The sequence below is a fragment of the Lathamus discolor genome, chromosome 3, assembly GCF_037157495.1.
Source record: "Lathamus discolor isolate bLatDis1 chromosome 3, bLatDis1.hap1, whole genome shotgun sequence".
In the NCBI taxonomy this organism is placed as follows: domain Eukaryota; kingdom Metazoa; phylum Chordata; class Aves; order Psittaciformes; family Psittacidae; genus Lathamus; species Lathamus discolor.
In genome coordinates this window covers 96,539,702-96,566,059 of record NC_088886.1, presented here as the reverse complement: position 1 = coordinate 96,566,059, position 26,358 = coordinate 96,539,702, and the positions used below count along the sequence as shown (strand labels likewise).

The following is a 26,358-nucleotide window of genomic DNA, read 5'->3' as shown; positions in this document are numbered from 1 at the left end:
ACCACTTTTCGCTGAATTAGACTGTCCCTTTCTGAGAGATGGCCAGCTCTGATTTAAGGACTCAGAACTTTTCCATGTCCCTCTGTGACCAGTTATGAAGTTTAGTGAATTGACTCCTCGCTCTTCTCATGGCTACAAAACACGTATCAGCCACTGTATTGACTTAAACCACATGTGTAGTCAGTGATGTGAACAGGGCTTCTTATATGACTAATGGTGGCGAGAGCAAGCCCTGTGCTGGGCCTGTTGATTCAGGAAATGAAGACTTTCAGGTTTAGAGGAGGAGCTCAGCCTGGGATTGCTGGCTGGTCAGGACAATACCACTGCTTCATCCAGCGCTGGAAGCTTTTGTAACTTACTGACTCATCTTCCCTTTCTCTGTCTGAGACCACAAACTATGTCTCAAATTGGAGACATAGTTAGGGAGCAGGTGAAAACAAATAAATGAAAATGAAAAGTATATGAGGTGACACATCTCTTTCTTTCAACACTAGCTGTGTCGCAAAACCAACTGTCAGACAAGCCGCCAAATCCTGAACTGTGGGGAAGCAGAACTTGAAGTATGTAAATATTCTTTCTATACTTTGAGAAAACATGTGCAAACTGGGAAAATTATGGCATTAAAAGATAATGTTATGAGAAAAATCACGAGCATATACAGACTTCTGAAAACATGTCCTCGGTCTGCAAAACAGACCGAGCAAACATAACTAGGTATGTTCAGTTTACACCAGTAATTCTGTGTAAGCTGGGTGTAAGCACAATACCTAACATGAAACCAATGAGCATGTTGGTAAAATCCCCTGGTGAAGCTCAGAGATCGTTGCACTATCCAGAAACATATTTTTCACTTTTTCTCTCTCTTCTTCAATATCTCCTTTTTCTCTCCCTGAGGAAGTAACAATAATTTAATCCTGACTAATATACGGAAAGTCTCCTAGACCGAGATGGTTAACTTATAATGAGACACTTTATGAGCCACTGCCTTGGCTTACTAAATACTTTCTCTGCAGCTTCAGCTTCTGTTTAAGGACCTGTAAGAACACAGTTAAGGCCTTACCATTTAAGCAGGAGCTGTAGTTGGTGCTGGAGTGTGAGGGTACCTCCTGAAGCAATCCACTGACAGCAAAAGACCATCATCTTGGGGAAACTGCACTGCTGTGAAACCTAGGAGGAAACACAACCACAAGAGAAACCAGCATGCACATCTGTGAGCTGCCTCCTGCTCCTCGTAAACAAGAGCTATAAACTCATTGACAAAAACTGAAAAGCCCTCAAATAATCCTCTAAAGAAGACCACTGTAAACTGCCAAGAGAGCTGTTGACTTGTATGGGAAACCCTGTTTCCACTTTCTCCACAGAAATAGCAGGAATGAAGAAGGTCTGCTAACAGGTCCTGTCCCCAGAGGTCTGAGCCCACCCACTTCCTAGGGAGGCTTTTGGTTGACTGCAGCCACCCTTAGTGTGGAAACAGAATAACTGAATCAAACGCTACAAAACTAAACTGCTGATGTACTCAATCCAAGCTGCTAATGGCCCAAGGCTGAGCTGGCCAAACTGCATGAACCTTTCCACAACAGGAGCAGTGCTGAGCCTGGAAGGGTGGGTGCTGCAGTGCTGTACCAGCTGAGCACTTGCAGGTCAGGTTGTTGTCAGAGGCTTGTGTGCTCAGGTTGCACCCTTGCTGTGTGCCCCACTTTAGGAGCCAGCTTGCTCTCTGAAGCGGTAGAGGCACTTGCTGCTGGCTGAGATGGACACTGGCTCAGCCTTGGGCCAGGGCAGCAGGTGCCATGCTTCCATCTCTGGGGTTGCCACATGTCATACCCAAGGACGTGGTGCCAGTGGGTGTCTCACTAATCAGGGATGTCTTGGGTGCTTCTTGGGACATAGGGTCAATAAAGTGTGCCTTCACATACGGAAATGCAACATAAGTTTCTGAAGGGCTGAGACTACTAATGAGATCCCCTGGTGGTGTACATAACCTGCTGCACTGACAGGTTCATATCTAGGCAGATAGATGTGTGTTTCTCAAGGAGTAAGTTACAGCCTGGGGAAGCATTCTGTGGGCTTGGTGTTTACAGAAAACAGCAACAGAAGGAGGCTGTGGTGTTGGAGAGAAATCACGGCACAGTTGCACGTGAGTAACTCTGGTATGGAAGTATTAGAGAATAAATTGCATTACCCCCAACCTTAAGCACTAAGAATAATGTACAGCAATGAAGTTTTATCTGTGCTCAAGTACATATTTTTTATGTGGCTAAAGTTACGTCGCAGATGTTCTCCACTAGAATAGATTTTGCCTTCACTAATCCTGTATTAATCTGCCGGTAGAGCTGTAAGTGCATTATTACCAGTGGGATCCTTGTGGAGAAGACAGTGCTCACGGGGGCACGATTCCTCTGCACCTCCCTCTGCAGAGCTGCAGCTCGGAGTTCAGGCTTGATTGTGCCGGGGAGAGCACCCCGCACAGCCCCCGTTTCTGTTACCACTACAGTGCTCTGCCAGGAGAGGGAGCTACGACTCTGAGATTCAGGGGCCTTTGATGTTTTCTGTTCACGAATCATGAGGGTGTTACAGCTGTCCAATACTAACACAGGCTTTCCTGTTCGGCTGGGTGGGTATTCAGGGGGCTCATGGTTTTCCAGGAAGGCTACATACTGCAGAAAGGGCTCGGACTCTGATGCTCTGAAATGTGTTTTGAGGTTCAGGGTCACTTTATCTAACTGCCTCCCCAAGTGAACCCCAGTGGGAGTTTGGATTTGGTGAAAACGAAGCCTACAGATTCTGGCATCATGCTATAGGTGCAAAAGGACTGAAATGCAGCTACTGCTGGAGTGGAGGTCGCAACCAATGGGTGCATAACAAGGCAAACAGCAGCTGAGAGGAGGGAGAAATTTTGGTTAAGGCTACCAGGTGGCGCACAGATGTTTGACATTTCTTTTAACTCAGAAACCCATCAGCCCTCTTCCTCCTGAAGTGTATGTGTTTCATTTTGAACAAGTAACTGGCAGCTGGAGAAAGTTATTAGAAAATGCTAAGTCTACGTTCCAGCACTTGCAATAGCAGCAGAATTACCTGTTTCCTATTCAGCCCAAGCCTTCTGTCTCTTTTTCTTAGATATCGTTGGCCTCAAGTCAAGTTTTGCTTAAGTTATGTATCAGAAAGGGGAATAAGTGGAGCTCCAAGCTTGCTTAAAGAGTAGAAAAGGGAATTTAAACAAAGCTGGCAGAGATACCAGTGCAACTATTATCTAGCTTTTGGATGTGGTTAGGCCTGCTGGTAAGAAAACAGGAAATAGGTGAGAAAACAATGCTTGAAAATGTGAAAACCAGCCAATCCTACAGGGCTCCACTCTGTGCTCAAAGGTCTGTAAGTGCTGATAAAAGAGTGCACATGATGAGAAAGTGCAGTGTCATTATCAAAGGCCCTTTTAGTCTTGCATTCATTTCAAATGCTGGAGTCTAGCAAGGCAAGGAGGATAACCTCATTTCTTCTTTGACTAACTAAATGTGGTCATTGACCAATCTGCCGTCTTTTCCTTTGATGTGGTGGATAGGGAGTTGTGCTCCCCTCCTATTTTCTACCTGATTTGAAAGTGAGAATAGAGAAATATGGTGACAGTTTTTAACACTAGAAGAATAGCTCCTCAAATGATGCTGAGCTCTGTTAGCCAGGAGCATCCTAGAAGACAAGCTAGACAAAGGATTGTTGAATGATAACACAGTGGGAGCAGCCACTGGAAGCTGTGAATACTGAGAGAAGCTCCTTCACAAGAAGTGCATTTTATTGGCTCTGAGTCAGAAAAATGTTGTGATCTTCTGAAGCCCTCAGCCTGCGTTACCTCATGGTCCAAGGGGTCAGCTTGGCTTGCTAGTTGCTGGGAGGCACTGGAACAGAAGCTACTCCTAGAAGCCTGGCAAGTGGCCATCAGGGTGCAGGAAGTGTTTGGTAGCTGGGCCCCAGGTTTATGGCTTTTATCATTTCTGTCCTTGCAAAGGGCTCTAACTGATAAGGATGAATGGTGTGGAGCTTTGCATGCAGGAGCTGTGGTTGTGACTTCCCATCTCTGCACCAGCCAACAAGTTATTATAAAAATAAATACCTCAGCAACAGCAGAAGCATCTCCAAGGGCCTATTTACTTCCACTGGCATGAACTAATTCCTGCAGAGGAGCTCAAGCCAAATCCTGCAGAGACCAGCAGGAATATCTCCAGGCTCCTGCAAAGGCAGTTTGCACACTGGAGTAAATGCTGGTACTTGGTCATATTTATTGCCATGTCAGTTAAAAGATGTTGTCAGTTAACACCTTTTCACAGAATCACAGAATCACAGAATCCCAAGGGTTGGAAGGGACCTAAAAAGATCATCTAGTCCAACCCCCCTGCAAGAGCAGGGTAACCTACAGTACATCACACAGGAACTTGTCCAGGCGGGCCTTGAATATCTCCAGTGTAGGAGACTCCACAACCCCCCTGGGCAACCTGTTCCAGTGCTCTGTCACTCTTACAGTAAAGAAGTTTTCTAACACAACATATATTTTCTAAAGCTGAAGGAAAGTGAGGGTTTTTACCTCCTTTTATTTTTAAACTAGTTATTCTGATTTACCTCTGCAATTGCACAACACACTAAATGGTGGTTCGTGGAGTAGCCAGGGATCAATTATTACCTTTTCATGCGCAAACTGATCCTAAGGTATCTATCAATCTCTTGAAGTCCTATCTCCAAAAGACGTGCCCAATTTCAGAATACTGGAAGGATACAAAGAAAGCTAAGGCAGGGCGACATTTGCTTTCCTTGGCTTGCTCTCTAGGAGATGGTTGACGGGTCAGTTTATTATCCGTAGGAAGAATGAACAAGCCAATACACCCTTTTCAAGGTTTGCAGGTGCCTTAACTTGCTCATTTAATTTGGATCTATATACCCCATGAGAAGGGCAGAAGATTTTCATTTTCAAGGCCTTATTTAGCCATAAAACATGTATCACGTTAGCTAAGAGCAGGTCTATGAATTTCATTTTATTTGGTGACAGGAGAAATAGGGACGTATATATCACCCTTTCAGTAACTGCTATTAAAAGGTGCATGTTTCATAAAGAAACAGTATATTCCATGTCATAACATCTTTTTTGAAATAAAAAGCAGGGTATTTCTAGGATACGTATATGAAAAGTATTAGTTCATTCATGTTAACAGTATGAGGAGAATATAAGCCCCTTTTGTGACTGGAGCTGGTCACACCTGGAAAATTAGGATAGATTTTGCTGGCTCCAATGAAGTCACTAGGAGATTTTCTATGGCGTCAATGGGGCTAAAAATTCTCCTAGATTTCATACTGTTATAGATAAGTGTAAAATTTAGACACCAAGGTCATTAAAATGCTATAATCCCCAGTGTGATACATGATGGGGTAAAAGCACTTACAAAGGTATTGCTTTCTAAACTGGTGTAAGTGTGGTAGTAATTCCCAAAGAAAGAGTATTGCAAATGCATTTCCAGTTCCAGTTTCTCAATATTTTTCGTTAGTGTTCATTACAGTAGCGATATGCTTGTGCCTAAATCTTGTTGATGTCCTTCCAGAGGGCACTAAAACCCCTCAAGTAAGTAAAGAAAAATTCAGTTGGTGATACTGACTGGCTGCCTTTTGAGTCCTGTCCCTCAGCTCTTAATCCAATGTTCATTTTAATATTACACAGACTACTTGCGCTTTGTTTATGTTAAACCACTTACAGTTTGTCCAACTTCAAACAAATCAGGGGGAACAAAAAAAAAAAAAAAAAAAGAAAGAAAAAAAGAAAGAAAAATAAAGCCCTCCCCTGGCCAGGCTTGGAGGATTTGGGGTAACAAGCCTAAGAGAGCTATCAACAGATGTATTTTCAGTCCTTGGGAAGTTTGCAGCCAGGGCGAAGCCAGACTGCAGGGTAGTGTGATGTGGGGTGCAGGGGACTGGTTTCAGTGGGGCTCTAGTGACAGTGTGTAGGGCTTGGGCACCCAGTTTCAGGGCAGAGGGTCTATCCCTCCTGGCAGTGCATAGGACAGGGTCTTGAAAACCTCTTAAGGCACTGAAGAAACATACAGAGTTGTGAACCCACCTTTTCCAGTTTTAAGACTAGGATGGACATACCAGATTCCTACTTATGGCAACAAGATTCAAGCTGAGATAAACACCAAAGTCTCACACAGACTGAGAAGAGGGCTTAACTGTTTCCTGACAGCGATCCTCTCAGCAGTGATGAAAATCAGCTAGAGGTAAATAAAATTGAATGTTCTCTTCATGATAAATGAAATCCTGATCTTAGGGCCCACTTATTTTTAACGTTGCAGTTGCACTGTATTCCTAAACAACCAGAAGGAGGCAGAGGTGCTAGAGGCTCTGGTATTTTATTTTACCCAGGGATTGAAATTTGCCTTGTGTGCTCTGAACATTGGTGATAAATGTGTTTCCTTCTTCTCTGAAGATGTCTAACATCTGCATTTCTCTTTGCTCTGTAAAGCCACCTCCTTTCCACTGCTTAGCTTAGCTCTCAGGTGTTATTTGATGAAAGAAGTGCTGCTCTTTAGGCAAGAAAACCAGAAAAAACCCACTGTATTTATTCTCTTCCTTTGAGTGTGTCAGTCCTTTGACAAATGATGACAAGATTTCTGTTCCTGTTGAGTTGCCGGCTTCTTCACAGGTGCTACCAAATAAATACATCAGTTTGGAAGATGATTGCTTACAACTCTCTGGCAAATTGCAGTGACACAGTCAACTCATTTCTCATATGCCTTTATCAGATAGCTAGCAGATTAAAGACTACGTGAAAAATACCTACCTTGATTAGATACCAGATTAAAGATCAAATGAAAAATGCTTGTATTGGATTTGAAATGGTCACTGGCTTCGCTGTGAGTTTATGTCTCCTCATTAGCCTCTGGAACTATCCCCTAACACATTGCAAAAAGGAGCTTGGTGTCTTCTAAGATAGAAGGAAACCTGCAAATAATTAACATTTCATTTGAATACATCCCCTGAAACCCTGGTGGTGTCTCAGACAGATTACCAGCTTGGACTTTCACAAACCATGCAAATTGCCATTCCTTACTGATGTTCCCAAAGAATTAAAAGCATACAACATTTACATCTCACGATTTGATAGACCCTTTATTTGTAAATAAACCCATGTTTTTCTGTTTTTCTAATAGATAATTTTGTTGATGTTTAGTACAGTAAGTGTCTCTAGTACACAAGCAGTAATGTTTACGGCATTCTTGAAAACCCACAGTTAAGACACGGAGTGAATGGATGCAATGCTGAGCTGGGATTCAAGGTGTTATCACTTTCTATAGAATAGATAACAGCAACCTGTCTGTGACAAACACATTTTTCCCACAGGTTTTAGATTATTTTTAGAAGCCACCATGTTCTAGGCCAGGATTGCCAGTATTTACCCGGCAGATGTTGCAGCCTCTTGGTGAATGTGGCAAGCGGTACCAAAACTATCTGGAGCAGGTGACAAGACTGAGCATGAATAGTTTTGTGGCTTGATCCTCCAAATAATAAGCTAAAAAAAATGTAGTAACATAATTTGTCAGCATTATTCTCTAGCCTACACCCCTTCTACACTGAAAGAAGTTGTGGTGAAGTTACTTGTGGCCTACGGCTGACTACAATGTCTCTTTCTTTGGCCTGAGAAAACAGCGTGTAATCATCATTGTTAACAATTCCAGCATGTGGTTAACCCAAATGCTTAGGTAAAGATTAATTATCCAAACCCTTACTTAATGAAAATGAGAAAGCTGACATACCTCAGTGTCTTCTCACTTCAAAAGAAAAGCTCATACCATCAAGAATATGCAATAAATCCTCCATCTTACAAAGACTTACAGAAGAGCTGAAGTTGTGGCCTCACCAAAGCATAGGAGACAACTCTGAGGGCCTGGCTACACAACAAGGGTAGTGACAGCCATGTAGGTCAAAAGCTCATAAGCGAAACACTTTAAGTACGACTTTATGGAACAGAGGGCTACGGTATGTTTTACTGGTACAAAAGGACTCAAATTTCACAACTGTTGGCTTTGGTTGCTATAATAACAATTCTACTAAAATTAGTGCCTGATACATTAAATATTTTCTTTATCATAAATAATCAAAACAGTTCTATGAGGACAGAAAATTTGGTAGGATGCATAGTCTACTTGGACAGCAGGAACAGTATTCGTATATCTACATGGGAAACAAGACAGCAAGAAAATGTAGTGCTTCAAGCATATTCTAAAAGGATTTTTGTGCAGAAAAATTCTCTCACCACAGAAATCAAAAGGCTTATAACAGGGAAAGGCAGTGCTTGCTCTGCAGTGACAGCTTCACGTTTATTTATTCCAGAAAAAATAAGAAGGAGATACTGAAGTAAAGACAAGATAATTTTATTCCCAGATCAAATAAAGAAACACAGAGTGTGTTCTCATCAAAGTGATTACTTTAGGGGGAACTAATACAATGAATGTTATTAAATTAAACAATTTCTTTATAGGGCATCTCACATTAAGGATGTTAGTGTAAGTAATATTTCTGTCAACAAAGTGATGCAAGACAAAACGTCGTGTAAAAGACATAAAAAAGGCCTTTAAGAAGGTCCTAAGTAACAAGATCTGAATATGAACCATTGTGAAAACTCATATAAGAGGGCATTTTCTCAGAGAGTGCATGCATTTATGCATCTTTATAGAGGTATTCCTTAATAAACACCTTCTTGTAAAAATGTATTCTATTTACTATGCCTCCTCTGCAGCAAATTATCCCTTTGCTTAACAGCTCTGAGAAAGAATGATGTCAGGAGTGAAAATGACTATTGTCCTTTCACTAGTTGCTCAAAATGTTTTATTTTAAATTAGCTTTTAGGTGCTGGTATTTGTGGAGCTGAAGTAAATGGCTGCTCAGCACAGACAGCTTGGACAAATCCTCAGCACTGTAGGAGCTGTCTTCAGTGCAAATCTGAGCAACCTGCATGCTGGAAGCCTTAGGAGTAAACTCTAGCAGTGCTGAGCACAAGGTGCAACTAAGAAGTTAAGTTTGTACAAATACCATGCTTTCTCAGTACAATTACACACATCTTCACTGGCAATCAGAGCTAAGAAATGTGGGCCTATTCTATCTTTTTGTATTCTGAAATGAGCATCCATAGATCAGCACACTTGAAGACCTACAGTTATGTTTTATTATCCTAGAATCTGAGAGGTCTCCAGGGGTAATTATTTATAAAATGACTAAAACATCTCGCCTCGGATGCAGAGTTCTGGAAAGCCATGTCTTCTCTAAGGGTCACAAGAGTTAGAGATGAAAAAGCCTGACTCCATCATCTTGTATTGTTCCCTCCAGTGCCTTCGCTAGTAATTTATCAAATCTGTATTTATCTTAGTATTTATATATGGCTCCCATTGCACCACTTTGCAATATTCAATTCCTTTATTCTCACAAGGGCCCTATCTAGTATATTCTGCATCACATCCGATGCAATCCTGAAGAGAAGGATCACAGAGACAGAAAATGACAGGAATGTAGCCCCTTCTGCTTATTTGCTGTCTCACTCACTAAAATGTGGTTTGATTCTCATCTGATGGGGCTTACATCTCTCACTTGAGAAAGATGAAATGAGTAGGAGAGCAGGTGGGAACTGAGTCAGTTTTGAGATGTAAAGGACCCAGAGTTGTCCTCTATTTTCTGTTCCATTCTTCTGTAGTATTCAGGACTCTGCAGGAACTAGAGAATTTACAGAGTATTTCACTGCAATTATTAGGTCAAATTCTATGGCTTTTATTATTCATGAGGTTTGACTGCAAAATAAACATGTGTTTTTTTGTGCTCAAATATTGTTTTATTTCCTTCAGACACTTGATGAAGAAAGATCTGCATGCTTTAACACTAATTTTTGTTTCAATTCCTTTAATTTCTCAATAAAAATCAACTAAAAAAGGAAATCAGAAACCCCAAAATAAATAAATAATTTATCCCCCCAGCCTTTTGTTTCTCTTTGCATTAGTCATTTTTCTAAATATTTTAATCCTCGCTGTGACCAAATATTATAAACTACAAGTGCAGAAATGCCATTTTCAGTGGCCAGATGTAGAGAAACTGGAGATCTCTTCTCCAAGCCAACTCTTCTCTCAAACAAGAGATTTTGAATCTGGGGGTTTCTCAAAGTATTGGATAACCCCAGTGCTTCAAGACACAACTACAAGAAAGACAGTTTGGGTTTGGTACAGAATCAAGAACACACTGAGTTGTTTGACAAGTCAGTGTCTGCCTTTGTTCTTTATTCTCCCAAGGAGAGAAGCATAGCACATGCCAATAGCTATTTTTCCTGATTCTGACTTGCAGATATCAAGGATGGACACAGCCAAGTGACACATGTGAGAAAAGGACTCAAGAACTTTGCTGCCCTAGGAAAGTTTGAATGATAAAACATTATCCAAGAATAACAGAGGGTGTATTGGTATGGAAATAAACACATTTCTTGTAGACCTTGACCATTTCCTTATTAAACTTAGAATTCACCAGGTTTTTATTACCAAAGTGTGCTGTCTTCAGTTGCAGCACTTACAGGTAGTGTCAGAACCTGCTGGCACAGACCACCAGTTCTGGATCGAATATCTCACTGGTCATTTGTACAAGTCATCAGTGAAAGTATGGTGAAATAATAAAACAGAACATGAGAAAGTCTGTTAGGACTCTTTAAAAAGTCTAGCAAGTTACCTACAAATATGGAAAAGGAGGTGCAAGCACTGGCACTTTCACATCTAACCCTCAAACAGCCATTCTTTCCCTGTCAATTTTATAGTAACAGAAGTTTCGAACAATACATTGAAAGGACTGGGATCTTAAGCAGTTGTTATAGACATTTTCTCAACAGTCTTATTCTAACTGGAGGCTTTGGCTACAGGCTAATTGTTGATTCTTGTTTACCCTCTGGGCACTTTTCACAGTTCTGGCAGTAGAAAACAGCCTTGAAGTGTTTGTAAAATATGATACACATTTGCACTGTTGCAAATGAGAAATGAGTCCCAAAGTCTTTAATGCTAATGTTGGTATGAATGCAAATTTAATAGACCCACAGCTTTTTAGTAACAGCTCCCATACTTTCTTTTTGTGAGTCACAAGAGAAAACAATCATTTGATAAAAATTTTTTTTACCTTAGAACCATATAAAGAAGTATTATTGTTTTTGGGAAGAAGAAAACATAAATTCAGTGTTATTCTCCATTTATTTTTTTACTTATAACACATAACAATGCAAGTCTTCTTATTGCTCTTATTATTAACATACGGAAATGTTTAGCGAAGAAATTGGCCCCAGTGATGAATCTCTCTGACTTGGTCTGAAGAACGGATGTTAATTCTAACACTGGTCTGTTAGCTATACTGTTCTTTCATTCATGAATGTACAGCGAGAATTTCTGGGGATACTGAACCTTTTCTGACCTCATATTTTGAGATGAGATGAGGAGGACAGATGCTGATCTGACTTAAATGGTCACCTTTGCAGACTTTGTATTAAGGGTTTTGCAATGCACACAAATATTTTTGTTATTAATAAATGCACCAAAGCTGTGTTTAAAATAACCTCTAATATAACATACCAATTTCATATCTTGTATTTTATTTGAACTTAAATTTAATCTTAGCAATTGAAATTGGATAAAACACTTCTCACTAGCTTTGTAGTTTCACACAGACTCCTTAATTTACTTTGCTGGAATTTTCTCATGGACAAACCTGAAGGAGTAGGCTAAAAATTCTACCAAACAGTCAGTGAAAGTTTCTTCTTATGCCACATAAAAGATGACCTAAAGACTTTATCATTGTCTTAAGGGCAGCTCTTTTCCAGCCTCATTTTAAAAGTTTATTCCTCAATCTTGGCCAAGTAATCACGAAAATACATAAAAAAAAAAAAAAAAAGATATTTAAAATTTGTAAAGTTTCTGTCTTTAAATTATGCAAATAGTTTAGCTTTGTCAGTATGTTGAGATGCTGGAAAATTAAGCTGCAAAGGAAACTAGACACCTAGTCTGCAATGGAAATACGTAATAGAATGAATTGGATGCAATGGATTCTAGTAAATCGTAACGTTAATGCTATTGCATGATGGTTTACCTTAGCACCAGATTAAAGGAAACCTGTTTAAAGTTGAAAACTGTATGTTCTAAACATTCCAAATTTGAGAATAGAGCTATGCAAGCTATTTATCATGAAGTCATTATGTATATTAATCACATCTGAATTTGGGTTTCAGCAGAGATATTAAACTTGGATGAAATAGTCCTAAAAGATTTAAATTAAAATTTAGAATTTAATATAGGAATTGCCAGGACTAACAGACCTTTCTAGATCAGAATGTCTGTAACAATTTCAAAAAGAATTGAAGAAAATGTTCATTTTTTCAGACGAAGAAATATAACCAAGTTTACAAATCCCTTTTACCACAACATCAATCCAGGAGAAAACACAAATATCACACAGAGAAATAATTTTAAAACTTATGAGTTGTGAATCTTGGATTATTAACAGTTGAAAAAAATAGCAAAGACTCAGTTAACTTTATTAGATACATTTATTTTTCCTGGATTTTCTACCTGGAACTCCTATCCATTCTTCGAAATCACCTATCATCAAAGCAAGATGAAGTTATCTCTCATTTGTGTATTTATCATTTTATTTATATTTTTTATAGTTTAAAACGCAGTCGAGATTCTCCACTTTTTCTTCTGTTCTGCTTTTTCTTTTTAGCATGACTACAAGTTAGCTATCTAAAACTGTAGTTGCAGTAGAAGCTTCTGTTATGTGGAATGGAAAGGAAAAAATAATTTGGCAAATGACTGAGTAACTTTGAGTGTCTCTGCTACTTAACGTTTGGTCAGACTATTATTCCTAAAGTTCATCGACATGAAAATGAAACCACCTCTTTGGGAGCTTCCAAGTGTGAGCAAGGAAGGCGTTTCATACAATTTTCCAATTGCATTTTGAAGGAGAAGGAAATTTTAGCATTCAATTATTTCTGGCACTGAATCTCACTTCAGAACTACAGAAGACGTTTTTGCAACCAAGTGTTGCACATATCATTTAAACGTAACTCTGAAAAGGACAATTAAGTTGTCAACCTGGGATCCAGCAAAGAAGGAGAGATCAGGAAAAAAAAGAAAAAAGAAAATGTAACAAGCCATAGAAAGGTCACAGAAATGCAGGAACAATTACATAATATGCATGGTTAGGAGAAAGATAACCTAGAAATTCTTAGTTGTACTAAATATAGAGGCTCAAATGAGAGAATGAAGCAGAAAGCAAAGCCTTCGGGACCGGACTGGAGTGAAACAGAAAATTTCATCAATCCCTGTGTTCAGAAGAAGCACACACGTGCCCTGGCACCTCTGAGCTCCTTTGGAGCATATGCAAAAAGCAGTTATGTTTGAACACAGGGAAGGTAACTCCTGCCTCTACCCATGTGCCTCTGGCTACGCTTCTTGTCCACAGGCTCTCTCAGGAGCCGCAGATCTATTCTTTTCCTCACTGAAAACCTTAGTCACTTATGAACAGTCATGCAAAGATTTACTCTTTTCCCCTTGTTAGCAGTCCAGTATGTTCTTGGACACTACCTAACACACAGAAAGATAAACAAATAACACACAGACTTCATGGAGGAAGTTTTCAGATACGACAGAAAAACCTAAGCCCTTGAAGAGCCTTAAGACATTGGTCTGCATATGGACATGCTGCTTATGAGCAAACACTCAACTGACAGCCGTGTTCTTGGATGAAGCACACATCTTTGGGAATTGTAATTCCTCTGAGGGATGCTGAATACATTGCTTCCTTTGCAGCAGCGCAGATCTCCTGAAACAGTCTCTTCGCAAAGTTTTAAGTGATTAGATGTGGCAAAGACAGCACGGCTATTTACTAGACTTTGACTAAAGGACGTTGTTAAATACGCATAACAGAGTGCAAGAATTCACTCTTTCTTACTTCTAGCAGAAATAGAGGAGTTTCTTCACACTGCGTCAGAAAAGGGGAATCTTCTCCAGCAGAGATGAAGTGGGGAAATGGACAGTGAGGACAGAATCACAACAGCTGACTGTCCGTGCAATTTATGGCATGATTTTCCAGAGAAAAGTACCCCATCTGTGCAGACTAAGGAAACTGCCAGCAGTAGGAACAGGCAGGGTTTTTTTTTATACTTGGAGGTGCTGCTGACATTTCCCACTTGAAGCTAGAGATGGAAATGTGGGGTGGAAAAAGAGTGGTAGAAGTATTTCCTGACATGTTTAAACACAGTTTTACCAATGCTAAGGCTAGCATTAGGTCACCTAGGCCATCTACATTTTTGCTGCAAAAAAGCATTTAGTTTAAGCATGTTTTGAGAGTTCATACTGAGAATTTCCATGCTTGCTTTACCCTATGCAAATGTCAGCCTTTCAACTGTCAATACATATGAGAATTTGCACTCTGACTCATGTGTAGGAGACATACCAGAAAGTGGATGAGTTTTGTCTTTGGCAGGGCAGCAAAGCTTTCAACATGTATTTCACTTACTATCCTGACACTAGACTTCAAGAGCTGCTGTGGTTATTCTATATCCTAAAAATGTGATGTCATTTCCTACTGTCTTTTAGAGTGTGACAGAAAAGGACATTACTCTGGTAAAATCTCAAGCAAACCCCATAATTATTTTCTCTCACCCGGATAACCCTGCTGGTATTTGGAATTGCCTCCTACCATCAGGATAACACCTGGATTTCCTTTCCTGTCATTCGGTTTTTGTGCACCAGGAGTGGAATTATCTGCCACTGTTTCCTTGCAAATAATCCATAGTAGTTAGAAATGAACTGAAAATACAGTAGGATATTGGCAGTTTCCCAGTGAAATCAAAGATGGGAATTTCTGGGAGAGTTTGTGGTGAGGACCCAGATGGTAAATGCTGTGACCACACTGGGCTGACAGCACCCACAGAGCACTGATTGTGGGGTGAGGCACGGCAAGACGTGGGGGAAAGTGGCCTTCACTTAATTCAGAAGCAAGAGCTTTGGCCCTGCTCTACATGCATATGACATAGGACTCGGCCATGGTCACCATGCTGGAAATGAGGTGGATGTTAACCATATGACTTCTTTTTCACGTACCACCTGCCAGAGTCAAAACAAGCAAATCCAGGAAGCTGGCTAAGCTCTGGGCAAGTCATTGGTTATCATACCAATAGATCATATTGTAGTATTGATTGCGATTTAGGAAGATACTGTTTTTTGTCCAAGTCACTCAAATGCTGAAATACATGCTTGACTAAATCGCACTAAAATATTGTTTAGGACACAAAATAGTTACCATGAGCAGTCCTACTTAAAGCCAGAGTAAATTTAGAGCAATAATACACATGGGTTTTACTAAATGCAGGTAAGGAGATCTATCAGAACAGCAGGAATTGTGCCCAGCCAGACATGTTCTGGCAGCTAGGTTGTAAGAAAGATCTAAGTTTAGGCAAGAGCAAGCATAAACATAGACAATATGTAGCAAGTTTGGATGGCCCACTTGTTTCTATATGCCAGGCTTTTGTCTCAGCACCCTGCTCCCATAAAATCATAGAAATGTCTAGGTAGGATCCCAAAACATCAGTTTGGGTGCTGCTGTGTTTTGGTTCTTCTCCATTTTCAGGAGGTGCTGAAAGTGATCTATTCAAAATTATCTTCTGCCAGGCATCCATACAATGGAGACTATGGAAAGTATGGAAATGATGACCATATTCTTATAATTTTATTACACAGACCAGTTCAAATACAAACCACAAGGAATTCTGGGATTGGGAAGTGTATGTGCAACGCAGCATCACACATTCAGCAATACAGATGTAGTCTTTCAAAATGATAAACCTGGCTTATGATGTTCTTTAAGAAACAGATGTCTTAACTGTCACAACCCATACAGAAACGCAGCTCTTAGTAAGAGAGGGAAGGCTTGATAGGCTTAAAGAGATAAAAAAATCAAGGGCCAGTTAAGACTATCTTGTCACCTGAAAAAATGAAAGAAGGAAATGGGAAAACCAACACTATCTATATTGTAGATTATTTCCTGGAAGGCAAAAAGGAGGAAAAAAAGCTCTTCTCTAGATAAATGTAAGAAGTTGAAGGTCTTGATATGATCAGATACTGGCAAGATGCCATAAAAGACAAGGTGTTTCAATAAATTAGATTATGCAACAGTAAAATCCTGATGTATAGGGTTATTTTGATCGAAAGTCTACAAAACCAAAAGAATTTAGGATCCAGTCCTTAATTCAGTTTAGATTTACAAGGTAGGACTCTGTGTAGAGCTGAGAATTAATCCTGCAGACAGGTAGTCCTGTTCAAGCTCTTATAAAAGCTGTGATGTCTTCTTAGAGGTCCAAAAGCCCACACTGTGTCTGAAAGATTGTCCTTTTGAAGATACCCACTGCAGTCACAAATGCACCTGCTTCTTAGACCACACTGAAAAAGCAGCAACTCTTAAAAACAGTCTGTTGATAATAAAGCCTTTCTCTTGTACTGGGAGTTAGCTATAAAGTACAGAAATGGTTTAAACTTGCAAAGCTTTTACTATCTCCTACATGCCCAGTACATGATATACTTCTTCTTACACGTACAACAAACATTGCACTCTGATTCTTAAAATTCACTGTCTGTGCACTTGCATACATTAAGAAATTTTGTTGTATCTGGACTTGACATAATGATGACCATAAGTGACCTGTCAGTGTAGATCAGAGCAAATCACACCCAGCATGGCAGGCAATTGTGATTAAACCTTGGTCCTATTTCATAATATGAACAAAACCTAACTTGGAAGGGTCCTAATAATCAGACCTCCATTTTCAAAGGTACAGGAATATTGTTGATGTAAGTCAATAATAGGGGGACAAGAATTTTAAAACCCAAGGAAACTAATGTGATGTATATGTTGCAAGCTATAATCTTTGAGAAACATGGCTATCTGCAACATTTTTACAGAAGCATATGAGAGGTTTTTAAGGGAATCAGTGGAAAGGGAAGGTATAACTTCCTTCAGAACATCATCCTGAACCATTAAAATCACTGTTAGAACAAGCCAGTGTTCTCAAGCTGCTCTTTACCAAAATGTCAAATGTGTCCTATTATTTGCATCAGTGTGTGCTATCCTTTCACGAAACAATGCAGGTATTCAAAACTGGACATATATAAATAAAAAGTAGAATTGTCACATGCAGTATTTTTCTGCATGTGAATGGAGCAGGGCGTGAATATAGCCCAGGAAAGATCTTCAGTATTTTAAGATGAGTGCATTTTATTCTTTTGGAAGCTATTTGTTGGTGCTTCTTCTTGTGCAACATAATATTCTCAGGTATGGCTCAGAAGATAACATTGTAACATGTAGGAGTGAATGGATCTATGTCTCTGCAGGTTCTCTAGATATTGATCATGTCTACTGGGAATATGAAAGAAGAAAAAAAGAGAAAAGAGAAAAGAAAAAAAAAGAGAAAAGAAAATGGAAAAAAGAAGACAAAAGAAAAGAGAAAAAAGAAAAAATAAGAAAAAGAAAAAAAAGAAAAAAGAAAAAAGAAAGAAAAGGAAAAGAAAAAAAAGAAAAGAAAAGAAAAAGAAAAAAGAAAAGAAAAACCACTTTTTTCTCTTTTTAAATCTGTGTTAGGAATTATACAGTCCTTGAATGCAGCCCCTAGCAGGCTCTATGTGCTTCTTTGTTTCCTGTTGGGAGAGGGATCTAAAAAGTGCAGATAACGAAACCTGACTAGAAGGGTAGGCCTCTTAAAAGTATTCATTGTCTGGGGAAAGAGGGAGGAAGGAACTCACCTGACCTTGACCACCCAAGCTTTTAACACTCAAAAAGACTTTCAAAGCTTTCTTAGGGAGGTTTACAGCTGTGAAAGGATGCTGGAATTCCACTGCAGCAGAAGGAATATAATTCACCTTTACTACCTCCCCTCCCCCAAAAGCACCCAAGTCACTGCATTTCTAGAAGCTTAAATACTTTGTTTTGGGAACTGACTGACAGAATCAAAGGAATTCCTGGCTTAACACCCTCACACAGTCTTTCCCTCCAAATTTCTAACACTTCTTTTACACTGCCTGCCCTCGCTGTGAGAACCAGTCCCCATGTCACATCTTTCTCGGCCCTCTTTAACAGACGAATCCATTGCCCACGGTCTGTGGTTGGTGCATTTAACATATTACAGTCATGATAAGTTCCTAAAAGCCCTTTTCTTGCTAATAAAGGTAGCTGTTGTGGGCAGGCCACAGTTCTTAGCCTTCTGGACTCTTGCTACCAGTAACAACAGTCCAATCTGGATGCTTCCTTAGTAAACTATGACAATATTATTGCTGGCTCTAACCCCAGAACATCCAGATTAGGGTTAGAGATCCACTGTGATGCACACTTAAATGTCACAATGTCTAAAGTTTGAACAATATTATTATTGTGCTAAAATGTCCAGATAGCAATCTGCTTCCAGAAACAGTAGATTTCCCTTGGGGCAAGCTCAACCCTCTCTTCAGACCTCCAGGAGAAGATGGTTTTGTCAAAGACTTCTTGAATAATGGGGATCATACAAACAAAGCTCCTTGAATTCTCAGTTTTAATATACACAAACACCAAATGGTTCTGGTGGCAAAAGCAGGTGCTCTTTTATTTGTTTTGTATTTGAACAATGTCAGGTTCTTTGGGGGTTTAGTACCTCCAGGCACAAAACAATGATTCAGTGCCTCAGAGAATGTATCTCTAACAGTTTCTTACAGTCAGAGATGCCACAAAATCAGAAGAATTTTTCTTTTTTACACTGCTTTCCAGGCATCAAGGAAATTATTCAGGCAATAATTTGGCGAGTGCAACTCTCAAAGGGGGCCTGTGCTACTTATCCCCATGGTGGGGATGTGTCAGATACCATGCTTAGCTTCTTCACAGAGTCCCAGCCTGTCTTATCCTGTTCCACCCAAAGAAATGCTTTGGAGTGCTGGGATCTCTGAATGTGCTTTGAAGTTCCTTACTGAAGGTATGACGACATCATGGCAAGCAACAGGAATATGATGTCTTTCCTTATCTCCTCTCTCTTTCTGCTATGATGTATTTTAATGGACATTCTGGGGTAAATCCGTATGAAAAAAAACACCTGAATACAAGCCTGTGTGAAATGCTGGAATCAGGGATCTGAACTTTGTATCTGACTCCTGCACTTACAATATAAAAATCACAGGTAGGACTGTGTTCCCTGATCTTTGGAAGGAAAAACCATACAAGTCTCTTGGCAACCTTTACAGCTAGCATCTTCCTGAATCATTTTATTCATTAAGTTTCCTCTTTACAATCAGTATTCATCTCATACGTCAATAACATATGGGATGTATCAATATACTCAAGTGAAGATGACATGTTCATAACTCATGCAGCTGTTTTTTTCACACCTGAGACAGAATATAATGCTCCGTATCAGTGCTTATCCACAGCTGTCCCACATCAATAAAAAAATATTGTGAGGAAAAAAGAAACCATAACTTAAAAAGGAAATTCAGCCTTTTAACGGCAGGTTGCTGTCTCTTAGGAAAGCTAGCAATCCGTTATGCATAGTTGTGAGAAGATTAACTCTTTCTCAGCAAACACTGCACTGCTGTCTATCATCTGTGTGGTGCAACACGAAATGCGTACGATGGCAAATGAGGAGAAAAGAAAGGGAAAGGGAAAGGTAAAGGGAAAAGGAAAAGGAAAGGAGGAAGGAAGGAAGGAACCACAAGGAAAAACTGCCCCGGGCAGGAAGTGTTCCCGGGAGCCACGCTGCCTCTCCCAGCCTCGGCACTTTTTAGACCAGGAGGAAGGGGTTGTAGATTGAAGGCTGTAGATTGAAGGGGCTGTAGATTTTGCACTTTACAGAGGCTCGCTTGTGTTTCCAAGACCTAGCTGCAGTTCTCTAGGGAAACTCAACTCCCTCGCAGCCTCCCTTCCCTTCCCAGAGCAAACTTAGCATTTCCCCATCAGCCACTTTTGCCTAATGCTAAACCTTCACCTTTTTGTCTTTTCTTCCCTCCCTCCAGCATGTCTTGCTCCTCAGGCAATGGTCAGAGGCAGGAGTCTTGCAAGACAACACCCAACCTTTCCCTTTTCCTTGGTGTGTCTCAAGCAGCCCTGGAGTTGCAGCATCTCTGCTGTCAACAGGTGGGCAGAAAGGGAACCAAGTCCTGATTTTCAACAAGGCTCAGACAGTCTCCTTTTAATATTATCACTTGGTTATTCTTCTTAAGCTTCCTCATGCTGTGTATTTGTGGGGGTGATAGCTACAGATAATATGCTGTTTATTTCCTCAAAGTACTTGAATGCCTCAAGCTTTTTATATCCTTTTTCTTTGCCAGCACTTCTTGATTTAAAAAGATCATCTTTAGAAAAAAAAAATAAAAATCTGTCAAAGTATTGATATTTGCCAAATAGATTGGGAGACAGCTGAAATGGACCTCAAACTTTTATTGGGGCCTAACAAAATAATGGAGGGAAAAATAACTATTAGCAAAATTCACCTACTTAAGGGAAAAAAAAAGGTTTATGAAACTCCTTCCCGCTCCTTGTTCCCTGCTGTCTGTTAAAATCTATTGTGTGACTGTGACAGCATTTAGGAGTTTAATGCCCATGGAACAGAAAGTTGTCACAGGTTGATGGGCTCCTGCTGCTAGATAGTGTCCACATCATTAATCATGGACACTTATCTCTTTTGCCTCAGAGGACAGCCAGTACTGACACTTGCTCGCTGTACAGTGGAGCAAACCAAAAACTGTAATCTACCAGTGGTAAATTTACCATGAGATTGTGACAAGGATCATAGACAAACACAGGCTGCCTCACAGCACAGGAGCGCATCTATCACCCAGCCATGATGACTTTGGCTGACCTCTGGCCTTCCCTACACATCCTTGCTAACACCTGCAGACTCGACATGGTCACTTGGCCCCTGTGCTGGGAAAAGCACAGTGTGCGGCCAAGTGCAGTCCCTGACCGCCACTGCAAGCATCTTGGTTTACAGTTTGATCTGATGCACTAGTAAAAACAACAACCAAGTTTACTTATGAACAGAAAGGAACTTCTTCTTTGCACTAAAAAACCCTCTGCTTTCATTTGACAAAGAAAAATTGGGAGGGGGAGAGGGGAGAAAAAGGTTTAATTTTCTTAAAGACATTCCTGATGTAATTAATACGAATGAAAATGAAAGGCTAATTTTATGCTGCAATCACAAACCAGAAACGGAATGAGGGGTTCTAATTCTTCTTAGTACCTCAGTACCCTAAGTGTGTGGAGAAGTAGAAAATGAGTCCAAGATGCTAGAAACTTAGATTAGCTGAAGTTCTAAATAGGACTTGAATGTAGAAGCAAATTTTCAAAAGACTATTGTAACTAATATATTATAAAATATTCTTACTGCTGTTAGCATTTTCTCTTCAGGCTGGGGAAGAGATTTCTTAAATATTCATTTAAAGAAAAGAAGTGAAAGGTACTCCTGTTATAGTCTGGTAGTTGAGTCACTTCGAGATTTGCGAGATGTGCATAAAAACTCAGCATCTGCATAAACCAGAACAACCATCTGAATCACATTCTAATGAGCTACCACGAAAAAATGCAAACACACATATTATAAAATAATCTGGGTACTTCTTTAGCACTAGCTAGAACAAGGACAGCAATGTATTGCATAACTTATTCATCATAGAAGAGAGAATAACTCCACTGTCATTCCTTCCATATCTGTTTTTGGCGCTCACCCACAGAAGGTTTTAAAAGCCAAATTCTTCTGGGAAGCGCAACGTAAATTCTCCAAATGGAGTGACTTATCCTGAAATCATAAGTTCAGCAGATACAATATAGTTAAGAAGAAAATAATAATTTCCCACTTCTATGCCTTATTTGAGAGAAGGTAGACAGCAGCATTTTTTTTCTTGAGATATCTAAATCAAACTGCTTTTAAAAAAACTATGCAGAAATTGAAACCAACTAGATTTCAGTGGCTGGGGAGGACTTGGCCATAGGAAGATGGGATAAATCACACACCTCAAAGGTCTTTGAACAAGACTTTGTTTCTGTACTCAAAAGTTTTAATGTTCTATTGTACTACTCACTGCTTAATGAAAAAGAAATCCTACGCATCAAAACATTGTAAGCCTAATATATTAAGTCATATTGTGCTTTGTTTCTTTGATATGGGGTTTTTTTTTGTTGCTGCTGTTTTGGTCTGGTGTTTTTCCCTAGGACAGACTTTTTTTTCAGGACACACTTTCGTGTAGATAGCTAATAACTTATCTTGGATGCTTCCCAATACATGAACCAGGATTTCCTTAAGATCTGGAGAAATACTAATGAAATATGACATGTTTATAGTCAAACAGCTCTCTTAATACTTGCAGCTCATATCAAAGGACTAGTCATCAGTGTTTTCCTTAGTTTCTTTGGAGCAGTTGTTGCATTCAACAAGAAGAAACGGGACATTTTTGAATACCAAAGAACGTCACAACTAATTATGTAATCTCAAAGAGAGTGATATTCTATTTTTTCTTCTCTATTTCTTTTACACATTTCTATTCTCTATAATGTGGCCCATAAACAGAAAAAATAAGCCAAACTTTATTGCTCTTTAAAACTGAAGAAAGATTATTTTAGATGACAGTTCAAACAAATGAAAAGAATACATTGATGAGGATGAAATACTTTGAAATTATTTTGCTTAGACTTTACTGTTACAAACACCGAAGGTGGGATTTGATCCCACTGTGGCTTAAAATTGCTGTAATTTTGCTGAGTTAATTTTGCTATATTGAGACATAACTGAGGTCAGAACTGCATCTTGATGCTGTTGTGAGTGAATAAAGGATGAATCAATATTAAGTTTGTTCTTTCCACATCTATGGTTTTTTGATGGCCTGTAACAATGAGACGTCAGTGTGCTACTATTATCCTTCATAATGAAAAGTTATCTTGGCTTGGACTTCACATTTCAGATCTTCCTTTTGATATTTTCAGATAGTTTCTCTGCAAAGATATGCATACCAAAGTTATGTTGAAGGGGAGAAATAATATATTGTTCTAGCTGAGATGCTGACAAAGCTAACTCATGCAATTTATTTTTTTCTGAGTTTTGCCTTCATGAAATTTACATTGTTTGATCTTATTGATGAAGTAAACTCAGTGATACCAGATCACAGAAATAAAAGAATCTTTCTTTCTCTCTATAAAATACTTAATTATTTGCTGTATAACATAAAAGAAAAAACATGCAAACCGCACACAAAATAAAAAAGATAAAAAGAAAGGAAACTTGATGAAATTTAACAAGGGCAAGTGTAGAGTCTTGCATCTGGGGAAGAACAACCCCATGTACCAGTACAGGTTGGGGGTTGACCTGCTGGAAAGTAGTGAAGGGGAAAGGGACCTGGGGGTCCTGGTGGATAGGAGGATGACCATGAGCCAGCAATGTGCTCTTGTGGCCAAGAAGGCAAATGGCATCTTAGGGTGCATTAGAAAGGGAGTGGTTAGTAGGTCAAGAGAGGTTCTCCTCCCCCTCTACTCAGCCTTGGTGAGGCCGCATCTGGAATATTGTGTCCAGTTCTGGGCCCCTCAATTCAAGAAGGACAGGGAATTGCTTGAAGGAGTCCAGCGCAGAGCCACAAAGATGATTAAGGGAGTGGAACATCTCCCTTATGAGGAGAGGCTGAGGGAGCTGGGTCTCTTTAGCTTGGAGAAGAGGAGACTGAGGGGTGACCTCATCAATGTTTACAAATATGTAAAGGGTAGGTGTCAGGATGATGGAGCGAGGCTTTTTTCAGTGATATCCAGTGATAGGACAAGGGGCAATGGGTGTAAACTGGAGCATAGGAAGTTCCACGTTAACATCAGGAAGAACTTCTTTACTGTAAGAGTGACAGAGCACTGGAACAGGTTGCCCAGGGGGGTTGTGGAGTCTCCTACACTGGAGATATTCAAGGCCCGCCTGGACAAGTTCCTGTGTGATGTACTGTAGGTTACCCTGCTCTTGCAGGGGGGTTGGACTAGATGATCTTTTTAGGTCCCTTCCAACCCTTGGGATTCTGTGATTCTGTGATTCTGTGATATGTTAGGTAATTCGCACCTGATCAACTATGATCACTTACATACAATACATGTCTTAATTGTTTGTGCCACTGGGTATCCTTGCTAGTCTATTAAATAACTAGTAACAAAATGAGCGACCAGAGAAGTTTTCTTTATAGCAAAAATGTGAATATTTAAGCAGAAGATGACTGTCACCTTCTAAAAATTTTTGAGTGTTTATGAACTTATTTTGGGTTACTAAAAAAATTCCAGTCACTTTGATATTTTCCTGACTTTTTTCACTAGTTGTAAGTTTTCAGATGTGTCAGCCTGCTGCAGGTACCTTTTTAACTTCCCTCCATGCAAACACAGCCTAATGGAGACACTTGTTTCTTGGCACAGAATTAATTTCAGATATGCTTTGCACATGTTAGCCTATTTTAATGCAAGACATATTGTAAACCTTTATTAGTAATTATGGGTCAAAGTGGTAATGAAACAGTCAAGGCAGAAAGCAGGAATACATGTTCACCTTGAATTTATTTCAGGTTTAGTGATTTTTCCCATGTATGAGTCTGACTCTTCATCTTGCAAACCCATGAATGAAACCTACAATTAGCGCACATGAATAATTTGATGTAACCACAGACAGTATGTGAAAGCAAAGCCCAGGAATAGAGAATGACATGAATACACCTGTCTTTCTGACTTCAAATGTCAGCTATTCTACTAGTCTGACAAAATGTTACATTTGTAGTGCAGTGATCTGTGCTCCTACATAATTGTAATGCAAAGCTATGTACTCCTATATAATTCCATCCAGTTTCCTAATCACAAAGAATACACTAAATTAAGGAACTGGTCATGTTTCTTTTTACTCATATTTTACTTGAGATACTTCATTTACTTTTAGTTATTTTCAGTGCTTGTAAGGTGTAAAATGTGAAATATCAATAAATTTTTACCATAATCTGGGATAATTTTTATTCTTTACTGTCTTTTGTGATGCTCTGCTCTCAGGTTTAAGAGATCTGGTGAAAGGCAGCAAAGCTACATCCCTGGAGAAGGAACAAACACCTCTTCACCTGCCCTAGTCCCCTGCAGCATTTCAAGCTCTGCATACAATTAGGAATATTTTTCCTGCACCGAGTGCTCTGGCTTGGGACCAGAGGGGTAGGAAGTTAGTCCAGTTTCTGTCTGTTAAATTTTGAAACTCATAATTGTGTCTGTTTAATAGTGGCTTCTGCTTAGATATGATCTTATAATTTTCTCATAGCCTGACACTAATCTTATAAATCAGTTGAAAAATAAAAAAAATTGCTTCCTAAACTCTCTGGATTAAAAAACTCCCTAAACAGGCAGAAGTCTAGAACTGACCAGGATAAATCCTCCTCTACTACTCAGACAAGAACTGGGTAAACTCCTACTTCCATTTACCTTCTACCGAAATGCTGGTATACTCTGTATGGCAATGTGCTGGACATGTTGGCCAAGCATCTGCAATTTGAAGAGGATGCTGAAAACTATTAGAAACCATTTGGAAAAGAGATACTAGAATGATTGAAGTATATAGGTATGCATCACAAGTGTACAGAGAGGTAGCATTTAGAAACTGAAATCTGGCTAGTTCTGGCTAACAAAAAGGAGAGCTTTAAATTTACAAGATAATTAACAATTCAAGTGATTTACCTGGGAATGTGGTAGATGTTCAAGTATCCAAAGCCCATAAATCGGTATTTGGTGTCTTGCTAAGAGATCTCTAATAGGTTAAATGGAACTTAATGCACTAATGAGTGAGATTTAATAAAAGGGTCTCAAAATGTAGCAGTGATGTCCCTCGGGGTGTGAATTTATGTAATTCTTTAAGCTGTCTGAAAGCTGTGTCCATCTAATGTCTATTCCAATATTCATACAAGAAGCCACAAACTCTGTGTATCATTGTGCAGATGCCTAGCAGAACTAGTCCCCAGCCTGCAAGCATGACTGCAATAACAAAACATGCAACAGATGTTGATGGCCACTCCAGGAATCTATTTTCCCCAGAAAATCAAGCAAACCTAGAGGAGAGACACTAAGCAATATTACGCGAAGCACAACACGCAGTGGAGAGAGGTAGAATTTTCATTTAATAGGGTATAACTGGAAAAAAGTGGTGTATCTGCTCCTGAATTGGCAGGCCATGTGGTGCAGCAGGATATACCTTTTTGTTTTTGTTTTCTTTTTGCTAGAGGGAAAGGAGATTATTCTACTGGTGCTATCTTAAGCCACCCATGAGGTTTGTTTTGACAA

General features: G+C 39.6%; 1 long non-coding RNA gene across 1 annotated transcript in view; it reads right to left on the bottom strand.

The window, feature by feature from the left end:
* LOC136011134 (uncharacterized) overlaps positions 1-26,358 on the bottom strand; it is a 78,551-nt gene that overhangs the window by 11,630 nt on the left and 40,563 nt on the right. The window contains exon 2 of the long non-coding RNA XR_010611223.1: positions 1,061-1,167. This is a non-coding gene — a long non-coding RNA (uncharacterized LOC136011134). The remainder of the gene's footprint in view (positions 1-1,060; positions 1,168-26,358) is intronic.